This window comes from Saccostrea echinata, unplaced genomic scaffold (genome assembly GCF_033153115.1).
Source record: "Saccostrea echinata isolate AGI-Se365-2 ecotype Australia unplaced genomic scaffold, CSIRO_AGI_Sech_v1 ptg000002l, whole genome shotgun sequence".
Taxonomy (NCBI): domain Eukaryota; kingdom Metazoa; phylum Mollusca; class Bivalvia; order Ostreida; family Ostreidae; genus Saccostrea; species Saccostrea echinata.
Window position 1 is genome coordinate 1,518,069 of NW_026889751.1, and position 17,698 is coordinate 1,535,766.

Here is a 17,698-nt window from a genome sequence, read left to right on the forward strand (position 1 = left end):
GACCCTGGGGCCATGAATTTCACAATTTTGGTAGAGTCATCCTTGCTTATCATAACTATGTATTCAATTTGTTTCAATAATACCCAGGAGTAGAGAAGAAGATTTTGAAAGAAATAATGCACTTTCACTATATGATCTATATAGCCCCCCCCCCCCCAGCACCAGAATCCCTGACCCTGGGGCTATGAATTTCACAATTTTAGTAGAGTCACTCTTGCTTATCATAACTATGTATTCAATTTGTTTCAGTAATACCCAGGAGGAGAGAAGAAGATTTTGAAAGAAATAATGCACTTTCACTTTATGATCTATATAGCCCCGCCCTAGCACCAGAACCCCTGACCCTGGGGCCATGAATTTCACAATTTTGGTAGAGGGCTCAATGCTTATTACAATCATGTCAACAGTTTGACTGCTTGATGTCCAGGAGTAAAGAAGAAGATTTTTAAAGATTGCATTAATTTTGGTGGTTTTAGCCCCACCCCTCAAGCCCCAGGGGGGCAGGGACAATGAAATTCACAAATTTTGTTCCCCTTTACACATAGATGCTATATGCAAAAATTGGCTGAAATTGGTTCAGCGGTTTCAGAGAAGAAGCTGAAAATGTTCAAATGTTAACACACGACGCACGACGGACGACGACGGACGAAAACAGATAGCAATAGGTCACCTGAGTGACTCAGGTGACCTAAAAAGGTTACCTTAATAAAAAAAAGCATCACATAAGTTTGCGATAGATCAATTGATAATTTTTAAATAAGGCACATTCTCAAGTCGAATGTCTGATTTCACAATCTACTTATAGGGGTCTGATAGGCCATATTTCAAACTATGTGGGCAAAAAAATTGCGATTGAATTTCTTTCATATTACATATAGAGATTTTTTTTATCCTAGAACAAAATATAAAAGTTTCAACAAAATTGAATTTGAGGAAAATTTTGGCCTATCTATTGTGTACTACCTTAATATAGTTTTCAAACTTTAATTCGTCTTTGTATGTTCTATAATTAATGCTTTAGGTGAAGTTTGAATAATTGATTGCCAACTTTGTTTGAATTGGTCAATTAATATGAGTTTGATAAATATTTAACTAAGAAAATTATATAATAAAAGTGCAAAAAAAAAAAAACACAATGCTTTCCTCGAAACGTTATCAAAAGCTTTCTTAAAATCTACAAACATACAATATAACTTTTTCCTATTTATTTTCAGGAGTTCAAATAAAATATGTATCAGCACCTCACATTACAGGGTAATTGTTCACCAGCAAATTGACTTAAAGGAACACCTTACATTATGTGATAATGATTTACTAGCACATTGACTTAATGGAACACCTTACATTATGTGTTAATTATTTACTAGCACATTGACTTAATGGAACTACTTACATTATGGGGTAATTATTTACTAGCACATTGACTTAATGGAACACCTTACATTATGTGGTAATGATTTACTAGCACATTGACTTAATGGAACACCTTACATTATGGGGTAATTATTTACTAGCACATTGACTTAATGGAACACCTTACATTATGGGGTAATTATTTATTAGCAAATCGACTTATTGGAACACCTTACATTATGGGGTAATTATTTACTAGCACATTGACTTAATGGAATACCTTACATTAGGGGGTAAATATTTACTAGCAAATTGACTTAATGGAACACCTTACATTATGTGATAATTATTTACTAGTACATTGACTTAATGGAACACCTTACATTATGGGGTAATTATTTACTAGCAAATTGACTTAATGGACACACCTTACATTATGTGGTAATTATTTAGTAGCAAATTGACTTAATGGAACACCTTACATTATGTGATAATTATTTACTAGCAAATTGACTTAATGGAACACCTTACATTATGGGGTAATTATTTACTAGCACATTGACTTAATGGACACACCTTACATTATGTGGTAATTATTTAGTAGCAAATTGACTTAATGGAACACCTTACATTATGTGTTAATTATTTACTAGCAAATTGACTTAATGGAACACCTTACATTATGGGGTAATTATTTACTGGCACATTGACTTAATGGAACACCTTACATTATGTGGTAATTATTTACTAGCACATTGACTTAATGGAACTACTTACATTATGTGTTAATTATTTACTAGCAAATTGACTTAATGGAAAAACTTACATTATGGCGATTGATTTTGAATGTCCAGCATCACATCTATTATTAACTACTTTGTCTTTGAGTTTTAATTAAATTGACTGGTAAAAAAAAATAAAAATAAAATTGTGAGATATTTTACTTTTTTGATATTTGCTGACAGAGAGGTATAATAAATAACAGAGAAATATTGAACTTTTTTGTTTTCAAATATTGCTGTGAAATATGCGAAGAAATAATAATGCAACACATATTAAAATAAGAATAAACAAATTGAATCATGTCAAGTTGAGCAAATCATTACTGTATGTTTGAAATTTGTTTTCTGTGTAAAGTCACCCGGTATCCCTTGAACTCTATTGAAACCTGCTTTGGGCACTCTATGTTGTTGAATAAATACTATTAGATACTCTATATAGGTTTTCTTAAGAATCCTAAACTTGTCAAAATATGTAGAAATTTATGCATTGGAACTTTTCAAAAGGATGTAAAAAAAAATTATGTTATTTATCATTAAGAGCACATGCTACAAACAAAAATCTGGATTCGTGGATTAATATGTATTTTTTACGATTAATTTTAGTTATAAATGATGCAAATATCAAATTCCTAAAATATAAAGAAATTGCAAGGCCTTCACCAAGGGGGAGGCGTTGCGTGCGATCGCACCTCTTTTTGGAACAAAAAATATAGTAACACAAAATGAGCCTTCTAGCCGAGTAAAAGCCCTCACTGGTATATGGTGACATTTAATATGAGTGAAATAATCTTGCAAAGGATGTAAAACCACAACAATCAATCAATTTAATGCTTAAAAATGATTCAGAATGCACATGAACCTATAAAAATGGTACCCTTTTTAGGTTACCTGAGTCACTCAGGTGACCTATTGTAATCTGTTTTTGTCCGACAGCGTGCGTCGTCCGTCAAGTTTTGAACTTCAGCTTCTTCTCTAGAACCGCTGAACCAATTTCAACAAATTTTGGAATAGGGCATCTTTCGACAAAGGGGGACAAATATTGTGAATTTCATGATCCCTGCCCCCTAGGCACGAGGGGTGGGGCCAAAACCATATAAATTAATGCAATTTTCAAAAATCTTCTGCTCTACTCCTGGACATCAAGCAGTCAAACTGTTAGCAGGATTGAAATAAGCATTGAGTCTTCTACCAAAATTTTGAATTTCATGGCCCCGGGGTCAGGGGTTCTGGATCGAGGGGGGGGGGCTCTATTGATTATATAGAGATAATACACTATTTCTCTGAAAATCTTCTACTCCTGTTATTAAACAAACAAACTGAATACATAGGTATGCTGAGCAAGGGTGCCTCTTCCAAAATTATAAATTTCATGGCCCTGGGTAAAGGGTTCTGGTGTAAGGGTGGGACTCTTTTATACAGTGAAAATGCATAAATTCGAAAATCTTCCTATCTGCTCATTGGTATGAAACAGTTAAACTAAGTGCATGGTTTTGATGAGTAAGGGTGCCTCTTCCAAAATTTTGAATTTCATAACTCATGGATCAGAGGTTCTGGTGTTGAGGCGGGGAGGGGGGGGGGCTCTATTGATTATCCATAAAAATGCATAAATTATCTGAAAATTTTCTCTTCTGCTCCTAAATATTTAGCAGATAAGCTAACTGCATAATTATGATTAGCAAGAGTGATAACTCCAAAATTTTGAAATTTGTGGCCCCAGGCTAAGGGGTCAAGTGGACCACTTGACCAAATGTTCTGATACTGGGCAGGGCTTTTTTAATTTGTATTCTGCTGAGAGAAGTTATTTCCCTTTGCTATCCACATATGATAATTAATTACTGTAAATAATGTAATTGAAAGGTCAAATTAATTAAAAGATTTCAACAAGGATTTTTATAATATATAATATAAAAAAATACTTTCATAGTTCTTAATGGTCAAGTAGACTTGTTAATTTTAGATAAATAAAAATGAGACAAAATAAAGTATTTTTGTACATTAGTATTTTTTTTATATTAAGTCAATATGAGAGGAAATGAGATTGGTTAACCATTAGTACTCAAGCGCTTTTGTTTTCTTTTGTTTACAAAATAATAGTGACAAATGAGTGCAGATACAGATAAGCAATTAGATCTAATTTAAGATTTATTAAGGAGTGCTAGACTAATTTTGTTGATCCCTAATCATTATATTTCTCTTGCTTTTGGGCAACATAGCTTCAACTATCAGTTTGTTGTATTAACATACTTCTTTGGATCCTTTACATTGTTGTATTATACTCAGGTGACCATTAAGGCCCTCAGGCCTCTTGTTAAAAAATATCTGATTTGTGGGAGGGGATACCCCTCCCAGCGCCCCCTTACCTGAAACCTCGTGACGGCCCTGAATTGTTAATTTTCTAGATGATGCTCAAAATTCTCACTTTCTGCCATTCCCATTATAAATCTGTACAATAATTTATCACTTTAAAGGAGAAATCTTGACTAAAAATTAAACTTGCTTAAACCTACTAATTTTACAAACATAAACAAAGGTCTAATGTATATTTTCATGATTTTTTTTAAAAAGAGTTTATTCGTGGCCTTCAGAAGCGAGTACAAATGTTTTGTATTTCGATCTTTCGCAAAGCAGCGCTATTCAAGGTCCAATGGATTTGCTAAATTGTAAAGATTGAATCAGAAGGTAAATTGTTGAAAAATGAACCAGAGGTAAAGAGCAAGAACCTCTGTTAATTGAATGCATTGAGTTTGAAAAGAAGTTAAGACCTTCAAACTGGAAGAGAATGATCAAGACCTTTATTAACAGAGAAGATGAGACAAATAGACCTTCAAGACTAGACCACTTATCAAAGGTAAGTGATGTAACTTACTTCAACAGGTCTAGACAAATTACTACTTAATTACACACACAAAAAATTCATATCGGTGAGAGACAGAATTCCTACTCAGATAGATATATAATGTAAAAGGTGAAGATAACAAGCCATGATCAATCTCATTAATCCAGTAAACGAAACGAATGTTGAATGGGCAAAAACACTGACCTCTGGAAATACCAGAGGTGGGATCAAGTGCATAGGAGGAGTAAGCAACTTTGTCGATTGTTCACCCCCGCCCTGAGCCCTACTCTGTAGTCAAATTAAGTATAAAGGCAATGCCCTTATAATTGGTATGGGAACATGTCAGTCAAAATACGACCCAACGATAGGGTGTATTTACACACAAGGTCATTGTAACGACCGTAGAATTTGCAAAAAGCTGACCTTGAACGGGGTTATTGAAATCATTGTAACATCAACTTATTCGTCAGTAGTTTGTCTCGGTTTTAAAAATTGATTGTACTTAGAGCATGTTCTTGTGTATCGAATCAGTTTGGAGACATAAACACCATATGCAGGTGATGTTGGAATATACTCGTACTAAATAAATAAGGGAAGTTGACAACGGCTGAAAAGCTGAAATTATCTCATTTGTTATACTGTTTAGTTATAAGTTGGACATTATCGTCTCTATTCAGTAAACCATCCAAATATGAAACAGATGTGGCAGACTCTGTGGTGTCTTTTATTTCGAGTTCATTGGAACATGTATCGAGTCATGAGAAAACATATATATTCCAATGAATGAAATATGTGGAGATAACGAACAGTATTCGAGCCCAAAAGTCCATTAAACAATACAAATTTTGGAGCAGAGCAAACACGGACCTCTAAAACATCAGAGGTGGGATCAGGTGCCATGGAGGAGTGACCCCCCCCCCCCACTCCCTGCAGATAGTGTGCTCTTTGTCATGATTGGGAAATAACGGAAAAATCCGTCGACTTACGTTCTATTTCCACTATGGAAGAGTTATACTTCTTAGTGCGCTCTTTTGTGAAAAAGTCAGAAAATGTACAAATCTCGCGGGATTTCTGGGACAAAGGTAACATAAACATGTAAACAATATGTTGAGTGTCGATGAACAATTCCTAAGAAAATGCAAATGAAATATTTTATTATTGTGGACTTTATATACATCAAGAGTAGGAATGACAACGATATCAATTTATATCTATTGTTGATCGTATATATCTATTTATCGTATGGTACATCTAAATACATTACACATGCCTCGGAAATGTCGTATTTTTTATTAATGGATGATAAATTTACGTTCTCGCTCTCTTACATATGTCTTTTAGTTCTTCTGTTCTTTAACTGGAATGACAAATACATTTAACATTTAAAATTGGATTGAGATTGGCATGTTTTGTATTATCCGCAACGCCATGCTGTTCCACTCAGATGACCAAACGCGCCTCTAATTTTGAAGAGTTCACTAATGGAAATAGAACCTATTCAGTGTGTAAATAATGGCCTAACAATTAGTATAAGAAAAGGCAGTCAGCATTTGACTTAATGATAGATTGTATTTGCTGACAAGGTCATTGTATCGACCATAGAACTTACGAAATGATGACTTTAAACGAGACTGCTGATATTCTTGTTTCATCAACTTCTTTGTCAATAATTTACCTCGTTTAGAAATTGTTCGTACGTAGAGCATGCTCTGGCGTACGAATCAACTGAGAGATATAAACCCCGTATGTAGGTGATAAGGGTATATTGCTGCATAGGTAAGGGAAGTTGACGATTGAAAAATTGAGGTCATCACGTTAATCATAAAGCTTTGTTGTTAGATTACCATTAACGTCTTTTCTAATAAAACATCCAAATATGAAACAGATGTGTCAAGACTCTGTGCTATCTTTTATCTCAAGCTCACCGGAATATATCGTGTAGACATAATGGGTATAACCATTGTTAAATGACAATACGTCGTCAATATATCGATAATATGTCGAGTTGAAGGTCACAGCAAGTGTTTTCTTCTTTTCACGTAAAAGATTTTGAACAAATTCTGCTTCATATGAATACAAAAATAGGTCTGCTAATAACGGGGTGCAGTGAAGTAAATCTTTATGGAGAAGTTACTCAGTTCGCTTGCATCATTTCGTGTGATCGATTTAAAGAGACAGGTGCCTTCATTAACAGACCGCAACCTCTACCCTTGAAAACGTCCGATTCTCACGCCAAGCTAGGTCAGGAGAATCTCTCCATTAACTAATGATCAATACAACTACTCACTTCATTACATAAGTTTTAGTTACATAAAATATTCTCGATAAAATCGAATTATTCATCTTAAAGTCCAGTTGATTATACAGATAAATCTATAAACCTTATCTGAAATCAGAAACTTTAATTGTCTCTGTCCGGAGATATCATCAAGAACCGACATAATCTCCATTGACTACCGGAAGTAAAACAAGGAAACAGCTTTTTAATTACAAAACAATATGTCAATTCCAGATGGTGACCGAAACTAATCATTGATATCTGTAATTGTCACCGATGTACATGTAAATAACTTCTTGTAACCTTACTAACGTAGAGCAATAACGATTTAGAGTTATAACCTTCTGTGTGTACGCAGTCCTGAAAATTTTAGAGATTTTTTTTATGTCAAAAAATCTGCAGAAGACTTCAGGGTTAGAAACATTTTGAAAAATTGAATGACATTTTTAGATGATTTGCGTCACTCAATTGATCTGTTTTCGCCCGTCGTCGTGCGTCGTCTGTTAACTTTTGAACATTTTCAACTTCTCTTGTACAGCGCCACTAACCCATTAAAACCATTTTTGTATAAAGCTTCTAAGGTATATAAAAATGAAAATTATGAATTTCAAATGGCCCCTTTCTTCTTGGGGCCTGAGGCATGTGACCAAAACCAAAAAAAAAAAAAAAAAAAAACTACAATCCTCAAAATCTTCTTTACTCCGAGATATCACGCAATCAAACTTTTGAACGGATCATATCAGGCAATGAACCCTCTACCAAAATTGTGAAATTGAAAGCCTCATGGCTGAGGGTTTAGACTTCAGGGTGGGGCTTAGTTTGTCATATACTGAAATTGCATTATATCTTATAAAATCTTCTCTACTCTTTGCACATTTAGTAGGTAAACTGTTTGTATGATTATGATTAGTACTTAATCATACGTTAAGTACTAATCAAACTTTAAAAAAAGTTTAGGTAAACTAATTTAAGTAAAAGACATCTAATTAAGGACATACGCAATGTAGTTTGAACTTTATTGTCTTTTTCCCTGGAGTTGAAGAGTTCCAATACTTAAAGGAACTGTGTGCTACATTTTAATGTCTATGTATAAGCCGTTGCACACTTCTTCTAAAACAACTTTGGATAAACAAAACATCTAGAATGTACGTTAAGTAATGTTTGTATATTTTTCTTTGAATTATACAAGAATTTTCATCAATTGATACCTTTTCAAAAGCCCTGGTAATGCATGCTGATTTTTTGTCTACGAACATCTGATGGCACTATAATCTTAAATTAAGAATATCTTGAAAAATTATCAGCATGTAAGGTACGTTGCTTATGTCCTTAAAGTACGAGAGCCGAAACCATGGACCATGGGTCCATGGTTTCGGTCCTAGTCTGGGAGTTAGTTGGTCAAATCTTTAAATTCTTCTTTATTCATGGACATTAGCTGATACCTGTTTGTATGATTATAATGAGTACTTAACTCGTAGTAAAATTCATGGTCCTCGGGGTTTAGACTCCAGCTTAGAGCTAACTTGGCCGTATATTTGAAGTTCATTACCTCAATTGCTTCCATGATTATACTGAGTGATTAGCCCTCTAAAACAGATATAAAATTCATGTCCTCCGGGTCCAGGGGTCAGGCCCGAGGTATTCCTAAATTTGTCGTACAGTATATTCTATAATCTATTATACGGTATATTTTATAATATATTATACGGTATATTCTATAATCTATTATACGGTATATTCTATAATCTATTATACGGTATATTCTATAATCTATTATACGGTATATTCTATAATCTATTATACGGTATATTCTATAATCTATTATACGGTATATTCTATAATCTATTATACGATGTATTTTATCATCTTTTTTTCTGGACTTCTCTGAGACAAGCTGCATGAGACCTCCCCAAACAGTTAAACCTTTGTTACAAGAGTCCAGAGTTCCATTTCTGTGTGGAGACCAAAGTGGCAATGGGAGAAGGCAAAACTTATGAAAAAGGTCTCTCACTTTAAGACATGTTGTAAGATGAAATATCGTTACCAAGTAAACCAGAACCCATTGTAAGAAATGAGAGTTATGATACTCCACTCTAGCTTGAAGTCGTACTACTTAAATGGCAGTATGAAATACGAGTTCGGAAAGTAGATAAATTTTCAAGCAGGATATAGTACGGTTTTAATTACACTTGGATTTGTGGTATGAATGTCCGTGTAAAAATCAAAGTTAAATCTATTTTAGTTTTGAAAGAACAAAGCATATTTTGTTGACGGAAACAATATCATTATAATACATAACATGTATATCTATTTATTACTTGAACCTGAAAATGATCTTACATGCAATATACTCTTACACTTTAAACGGCATTTGGTTTTATCGAAGGACAATTGTTCCCTGCAGAATTAACACAGAAATTACGCCTTTATGTAAAACAGCTCACTATGGACATACTCTTAACCTTCTACAGGAAGTCAAAGCATAATTATCGTAATGAATTGTCCGTACTCTACACACTAATTTGTAACTATCTGCGCCCTCCGTTTAATTGTTTAGATAATACAGTTCTCGCCCTTTAACAATTATAAAGGTATTCCTAACTGATTACCTGAATCATTCTTTTTATTTGAAAAAAGAAGATAACTTGAAGTAAATTAAGTTCATAATAAAACCCCTCTTTGTTTCGTCCGAGCTTAAACGAGAAACAATTAGAATTTGTATCAGGAGACGTGAAATTACATTTGTACTTAATATGACAAACGACCAACCAAATTGTCATGGTTGAATTTATAATTCGCACTTTTTTGTGTTAAAAACATATTTTGCATGCACAATTAATGAATTTTCTCAACAATAAGATATACGCATTTTTATACGACTGGCTATACGAATTACAAGTGCACAGACATCCAGAAATCCATGTATCATGTGCATACATGTATAACAAAAACCAACATATGCTGTGTCGACTGGGGCAAAAGTATATAATTGTAAGTATATTTAGTATTTTGATACCAAATAAGCTAATCATTCATGAAATGTCCTCTATAGGGTAATATTGTAAAAGCTGGCTAATGCTTGTAGTATATAATTTGTTTGCAGCAAAACATATTTAATAGAGAAGTTAATGTTAATATATAAATGAACAGGTAAACTTCTATTATAAATTTTGAATTCAAAGTTTACAGTAACATACGTCTTTGTTGCGACTTGCAAATGGGATGAGCACATGTCAAAATACAAAAGCAGGGGCAAGAGTGAGAGGAATCTCGAATCGAGATTTTGTACTCTTAAAATGTAGGCACATTGTACATCCTACATAAAAATGACTGCTCTTCCTGACACTAGTAAATATAGATTTATAAACTTCCTCTTAATGGTATTCACAATGTTGTAAAACCCATAAATGATTTCCTTCAAAAACGCTTTCCCTTTGTCGTCTGGAATGAAATATGAAGATAACGAACAGTATTCAATCTCGAAAGTCCAATGAAACGATACAAATTTGGAGCAAAGAAAACACGGACCTCGAAATTTAGAGGTAGAATCAGGTGCCAGGAACCTTTTCATTAGGAAGCTTAGGTTATAGAAAATCTGAAGTCACCAAATTTTTCAGAAGTCTACAACATCAAAACATAAGACTTTCCTACACTTTATGCAACCATTCCTCACTATAAATTAAAAACTAGGCCCTTTGATATCATAGTCAACTGCTTCTTCAATAAAAACGGAACTCGGAAGATACTTGAGTTCCTCATCGACAACATTTATGTGGCTTCGGAGACCAAGTCTTCCAGCAAACTGTTGGAATTTCGATGGACAGTAATTGTGCTCCTTTATTAGCCGACCTGTTTTTATATTCGCGTGAAGAAGAATTTATTCAAAAACTTCCACATGAGAAGAAGAAAACACTTGTCGTGACCTTCAACTCGACATTCAGATATATCGACGTCGTTTTATTAACTAACAATAGTTATTTCCATTTATTTGTCGACTCAATTTATCCCAATGAACTTGAAATAAAAGACACCACACTGCACAGAATCTGCCAAATCTGCTTTATATTTGAATGTTTTACTGACTATAGATGACAAAAGGCCAACTAATAACTAAATTGTGTGACAAACAAGATGACTTCAGCTTTTCCATCGTCAACTTTCCTTATTTAAGTAGAAATATTCCGATATCACCTTCATATACGTCTCCCAACTTATTCGCTACTCAAGAGCATGCTTTTGACTACGATCAGTTTTTAACCCGAGGAAGGCTTCTCACACATAAGTTGATGTTAAAGGGATTTCAACAATCTCGTTTAAAGTTATCATTCCGTAAATTCTATAGTCGTTATAATGACCTTGTAAGCAAATATAACTTATCACTGGGTCGCATTTTGACTGACTTGTTTCCTACGAATTGTAAGACCTTTGTTTTTATAATAAATTTGACTACGGAATGTTCCGTCGACTTAATCAATACATAGGGCTCACGGCGGGTGTCACCTGTCAACAGGGGATGCTTACTCCTTCTAGGCACCTGATCCCACCTCTGGAATTTCCAGGGATCCGTGTTTTATGTCCTGTTTACATATTTGTATCGATTGAAGGTTTTATGAGATCGATCACTGTTCGTTATCTTCACCCCTTTTCATTTTTCTTTAATGTTCACAAAAATTATTAGGCACCAAAAGTCGTTTTGATACGTACAAGGAGAGTTATGACTTAAATTGTGATGTTTTTCTACAGTATCACACATTATTGACTGAATTTGAAGGCAACATATTTTTGGGTCTGATGTCAAAAAGTATTGTCCAAATCAAACCTTTGCCTATAACTGTTTTGTGAATTCCTCTATTTGCTGACATGTTTCTTGACAAGACAACTCCTGTACGTGCTTTCACTTTCTTAGTTCTGTCACGTTGGAACTTAAACGGTAAACGAGTTCTAATAAGATGTTAAGTAAGCGCGGGTTAATAAATTTCATGTTGGACAGATATTGGCGTCATATTCGGTCCAATACCAAATTTGTTGGATCGCTTCCGTCGATATCGGATTTTTTGGTCTAAACTATTTATCAGTACTGTTTGCATAGTGAAATATCTATAAACGTACGGTTATTACAATTGCTTATTAATAATTTGTGGAGGTCAGATGTCTATCATACAACCATAGTATTTTAAGACTTCGGGAACTAAATGCCAGTAAGATACATGTATATGAATGATTATATGAAAGGGTTAGAGGTTTGAATGCTTCAGAGATCAGACCGTGCCCCGGGATCATGAAACGGTTTAATCATCTGTAAGATATTCATTAATTGCGAACCGAAACTCTTAATTTACAAACAACAGGATTATTAGTTTTATGATGCAACGTTGAAAAGGATTTTTGTTCAGGTCTGTTTAATGTGACATTAGCACAATATATAAAGCCCCATTCGAAAAGAACTTACGTTTAAGTCCAAAACTTTAGCTTAATGTAAAAGTAGAAAGATCTTCTGTAAAACGGGGTCCAGATTTTGACCTGAGTTTAAGATGTTTCATAATGCCTTGCCGTGCCTTTTAATGCTGAGCGTTTGGAAAAAGAACAGTCACTAACTGACAAACCACAGATCTGATCAGATCTGGGGTATTTTGAGACAAATAAATTGTCGAATAATTTAAGTAATTAGTATATGCTGATTCCCTTGTGCACTGTACGGAATTTTTTTTATTGTTATACTTTAGAAAGTTACCTCGCTTCTCACTGTAAAACGATTCATACATTGTAAGGCATCAATGAACAACAGAGTTGAGGGTTGTCACAACTGTCATAAAGTATTTAATAATCGAAAGTTTTCAACGTAAATATATATAGTATTACCTCTATCTATTTTGACTTTTGCTGTAAAATTTCATTCAGACATAAACAATACTTTATAAAATATTAAAATAAACACAACGTTGGGTCTCGCCTATCGCCGCACATCAAGAATGTACTGACGTCATTATGACGTTTCTCTTCGACATTCATTTTGAATACATAAGATTAACGCAAAAAGAAAAGAATTAAGAAATATCATTTGAATGAACACATTTCAAATAATTTCAATGCTACAACCCAAAACAAGACGATTTATAGCAAAATGGAAGTAAAAATTAATAAAAAGAAGCAACGTGAGAGGTTAAAAAAGGTAGGCGAATGAACTGAAAATGAGTGCCGAAAAGTAACGTCTTACATGTACATGTAACGACGCCGGTAACATTCCTGCCGTACGGCGATAGACAAAACTTAACAACTAACTGTGTTTAGTGTAATATTTTAAAAAGTATTTTAAATAATCAGCAAATTCAAAATAGATAGGGGTCAAATTTTGTTGATAACATTGGATTATTAAAGTTTTTATAGCAGTTGTGACAATACTATGGGATCAACCCTCGTACAAGTAGGTCGCTGTTATTAGAACACGATCAATGAAACAATGAGTATTCCTCTAAAATGAATGCTCCGTTCCTGGTGGAAGGGGAATTTTTTTTTTCCATAGTTGTTCGATTTACCCACAAAGAAAAAGGGGTTTTTTTATTGCTAAACGTTTATTTAACATGATCACAAAAACTTCCATACGAATTGGGAATAGGACCAAATTTGATTAAGGATAATGAAAACCCTGACTTCGTATAATAAATTGTGTATCCTTGCACGTATACACGTAAATCCTTAAGACAGAATGTTTGCATGCAAGAATTGTTTCTTTCTGCTGATTCCAAACTTTTCTTAAAATTCACCTTTTTTATGTTCACTAAACGAAATACTGTATACAACTATACCATTGTTATTTTTTGATAAAATACATGTACTTTGGAAAATAGTGTGCTGATTTATAATACAAAAGTATTGCATTATTAAATGAAGCTTGTAAGGAAATGGAAACCGTATGGGAGGGGGGGGGCTGTTTGGGGAACATCTGTTACGGTTCCCGTTAAAAATAACAAAAAATTTATGTTAATATGGGTCTGCCTTTAGAACCTCCAGTAGAATTTAGGAAAAAGCTCGAGGTCCTTGGTTTGAAAATTTTATCCAGTTCTATTTTACCACTACTACAACTACTCTCTCTCTCTCTCTCTCTTGGCAATTGAAAGTTGGGTTCTAGAGCTGTACATATTTTAAGATATAAAATAAAATTCCAGTCTAACATTTGAAACATTATAAACATGACTAAAAGCAATGATGAACATTTTCAAATTGTTCTTGCTATGCAGTTCTTTTTTTTTTCTTCTTTTTTTTTAAAGAAAGTGCAAGAGTTTTCCTTTGAGAAGATTGTTCAGTTATTGAATGTTTTGAATCCATACTCTCACCACTCAACGCTTTGAATGACAGTGATGTAGACAAGCAAAGAACGACCCTGAATTAGAAACATTTCTCCGAAGAATCGAGGCAATTAGTGCCGTTATTTGAAAAGGCTATTTCACAATAGCACCAGGAATCCACTGCAATCCCATGTTTTACGGGAAAAGTGAGAGATCTGAAACGTGTCATAAACCTGAATACTCCATGGAATAGGAAGTATTTAATTCTGCGCAACACTTTGGTGATGTGAATATAGTCAGTCATTTACACTGCCAAGAATACTGGTAGTTTTCAATGATAGACCTCTATGGCATATGATATTCTGTCATTCCTGATTTATAACCAAATGAATGCATTAACAGTTTACAATAGAGATACTGGGAGAAGTAGAGACGAGACAATCTCTTCAGTTACAGTGCAGTATCTTGGGATGATGAATGAATGTGTTAGAAAAATTCAATATTTATGTCATAAAAGGTATATTTGCCGTAAGAATCATGCATTTATGGTTTTAAATGAAGGCGTCTTGATTTCCTACGTTATGGTAGACATTACAATACACGTATTTAATGACTCGTATCTGCCTCATTTTCCATTTCCCCAAAGACTGCATGTTGCTTTTACAACTTTTCATTTCTGGGACTTTGCGATTTACTGTCCTATTCCGGATATTTGACAGGACATCAAATAAATCCAAGGAAATGAAAGTCCCTTAACCTTCGTGCACTACCTACAGGTTCAACGCACTCCCAAATTCGGCGTATATTCCTATAAATATGTGTTGACGCTTGGATTATTTCTCCCTAAAGTGTCAATTACGTCCCCCTTTTGATGAAGAGGAATACTTGTTTTGTATTGAATCTTTGCTGCTAATGCTTGTTTCTATCTGGTACGATCCAAAACAAGTTTCATGTATATATTTCTTTTCCTTACATATACTCATGATATATGGCGCCTGATTATTCAATTTTTAACTCATGTGCGGTGTACCATAGAAACTCACATGTTAAAGCTGAACACGACTCGTAAATAGGCATACGCCATATTCGATTATGCTATCTACGACATCAGCACTGGGATATACCTTTCGCATTCGTTACGCCTGGCTGCACTTTATTCTCACGGGTATCGGCGTGGAATGGCGACACGTGTTCGTGCTGGTTATCTTGAATTGCCTTTGTGTATTTATTTTATTGCAGTTACGTGTATTTGTGTTTGTTTGTGTACTGCACTGACCTGTGCAACTGTTGTAAGTTTCTTTGGTATCTTACTATCCTGCTGTAGAAGTACACAGTTATTTATTTATTTATTGTCACTACCGAGTGCTGTGAAGCAAGCGTCCATCTACACCGGTGATAACTGATTAAACTGAACAGTAACTAAGTGAACGACTTATATAGCGGCCCTCAGATATAGCGAGTGAATAATCGAATATGGCAGACAAATTTCTTTTACGAATCGTGTTCAACTTTAAACTGAAGATATGATTCAATGTCGTTTAGGGGAGACAGAGAAGTGGATATAACCAGAAATGTTACTTTCTAAATCTCATTATGTGACAATTGAGTTCTGACATGTTGATGTAAGACGATGTGTCTTCCAACATTGAAGCTGAACACGACTCGTAAATAGGCATACGCCATATTCGATTATAATATCTACGATATTAGCCTTCGCATTCGTTACACCTGACTGCTTTATTGTCACGGGTATCGGCGTGGAATGTCGATACGTATTCGTGCTGGTTATCTTGCATCGTCTTTGTTATTTATTATATTGCAGTTACGTGTATTTGTGTTTGTTTGTATGCTGCACTGACCTGTGCAACTGTTTTTTTGGAATCTTACTAATCTGCCGTAGAAGAAGTACACAGTTATTTTATGTATGTGTAGCATGCGTCCGTCTACACCGGTGACAATTGATTACACTGAACAGTGACTAAGTGAGCGGCTTATATAGAGGCCCTCAGATATAGCAAGTGAATAATCGAATATGTTGGACAAACTCCTTTTACGAATCGTGTTCAGCTTTAAAATCTACATGTGAACTTGACATGAGACTTCAATGTACTGTAGATTGTTTAGAGTTTCATTCAAATGAGCATGGAGGGCCATGGAAGTCTTGTTTAATCTTTTAGCCTGTCCGAGATTTCATCATTACAGAACGACGCACTTTGTTTCTGCAACAGTCTGTTTCCGTATGCGAAAGAATTCAAGTTTGTTTTATATTTTAAATATTATATTGAAAGAAAAAAAATCGTTATACGCGTCTTATTATTGTTTTATTAATCCATTTTGGATCCGGGGTCGATTTCAAATTCCTTTTTTTAAACAACACACAATACAAATACTATTATACATCAAACACTGACAAAGTAATAGAAAAGTAATTCAAACCGTCCAGATAGAATGGTTAAATGGTACCTGATGTTACAGTTTATTATGTACGTAGTTCGGTAATGGCAGTAAAGTAAAAATCAAGGAGAGAGAGATAAAAAAAAACATTATGATGAAATACGTAATTCGGGATCAAGTTCCCACTTTCACTAAGCTTCTCCGAATAATGAAAGTACACTGCAAGGAAGTGGAAATGGCAGACCATATCGGATAATTAGGAATAAAGGGAGATAAGCATTTACCTGTCACGAGACTTAATATTCAAGCCTTCACCGACAGGAACCACCAAGACAACCATCCCATTGAACCCTCTAATCAGCTAATCGAAACCGTCAATATCTCGTAAAAAGAGAATATCAGGATATTACGAACTCTGTTTTCATGGCGTCTTATCTTTTCTATTGTCATTGTTTAGCGATATCGCTGAATAATTTTTACCTGTACCGTCAATTATAGGTGCATTCAGCTGATAGCCAGTCCATTCTTTATACGTACTCCCAGGAAACCATTAATGGAATCATTACTTAAATTTATTTCTATCACGTACATCTCCATTTACGTTTGATAAGTGCATATTATTAAGGACAGCTTTCTAAAGTCACTGCTTTTGAGTGATTATTGTTTTTGTTCACTCAAGGACACCGGTTTTTTTTCATGCAAGAATTAAACTGTAAGAAAGAATGAAGAAATAACGGGTACACAAAATGTCATTGCAGTGCACCTTATTTTT

The 17,698-nt window shown here is 34.3% G+C and overlaps 1 protein-coding gene across 1 annotated transcript in view; it reads left to right on the forward strand.

The window, feature by feature from the left end:
- The first annotated feature begins 10,170 nt into the window (after window positions 1-10,170).
- LOC133178327 (substance-P receptor-like) overlaps window positions 10,171-17,698 on the forward strand; it is a 59,836-nt gene continuing 52,308 nt past the window's right edge. The window contains exon 1 of the mRNA XM_061313060.1: window positions 10,171-10,240. The gene's annotated coding sequence lies outside the window, so the exon portion shown is untranslated. The remainder of the gene's footprint in view (window positions 10,241-17,698) is intronic.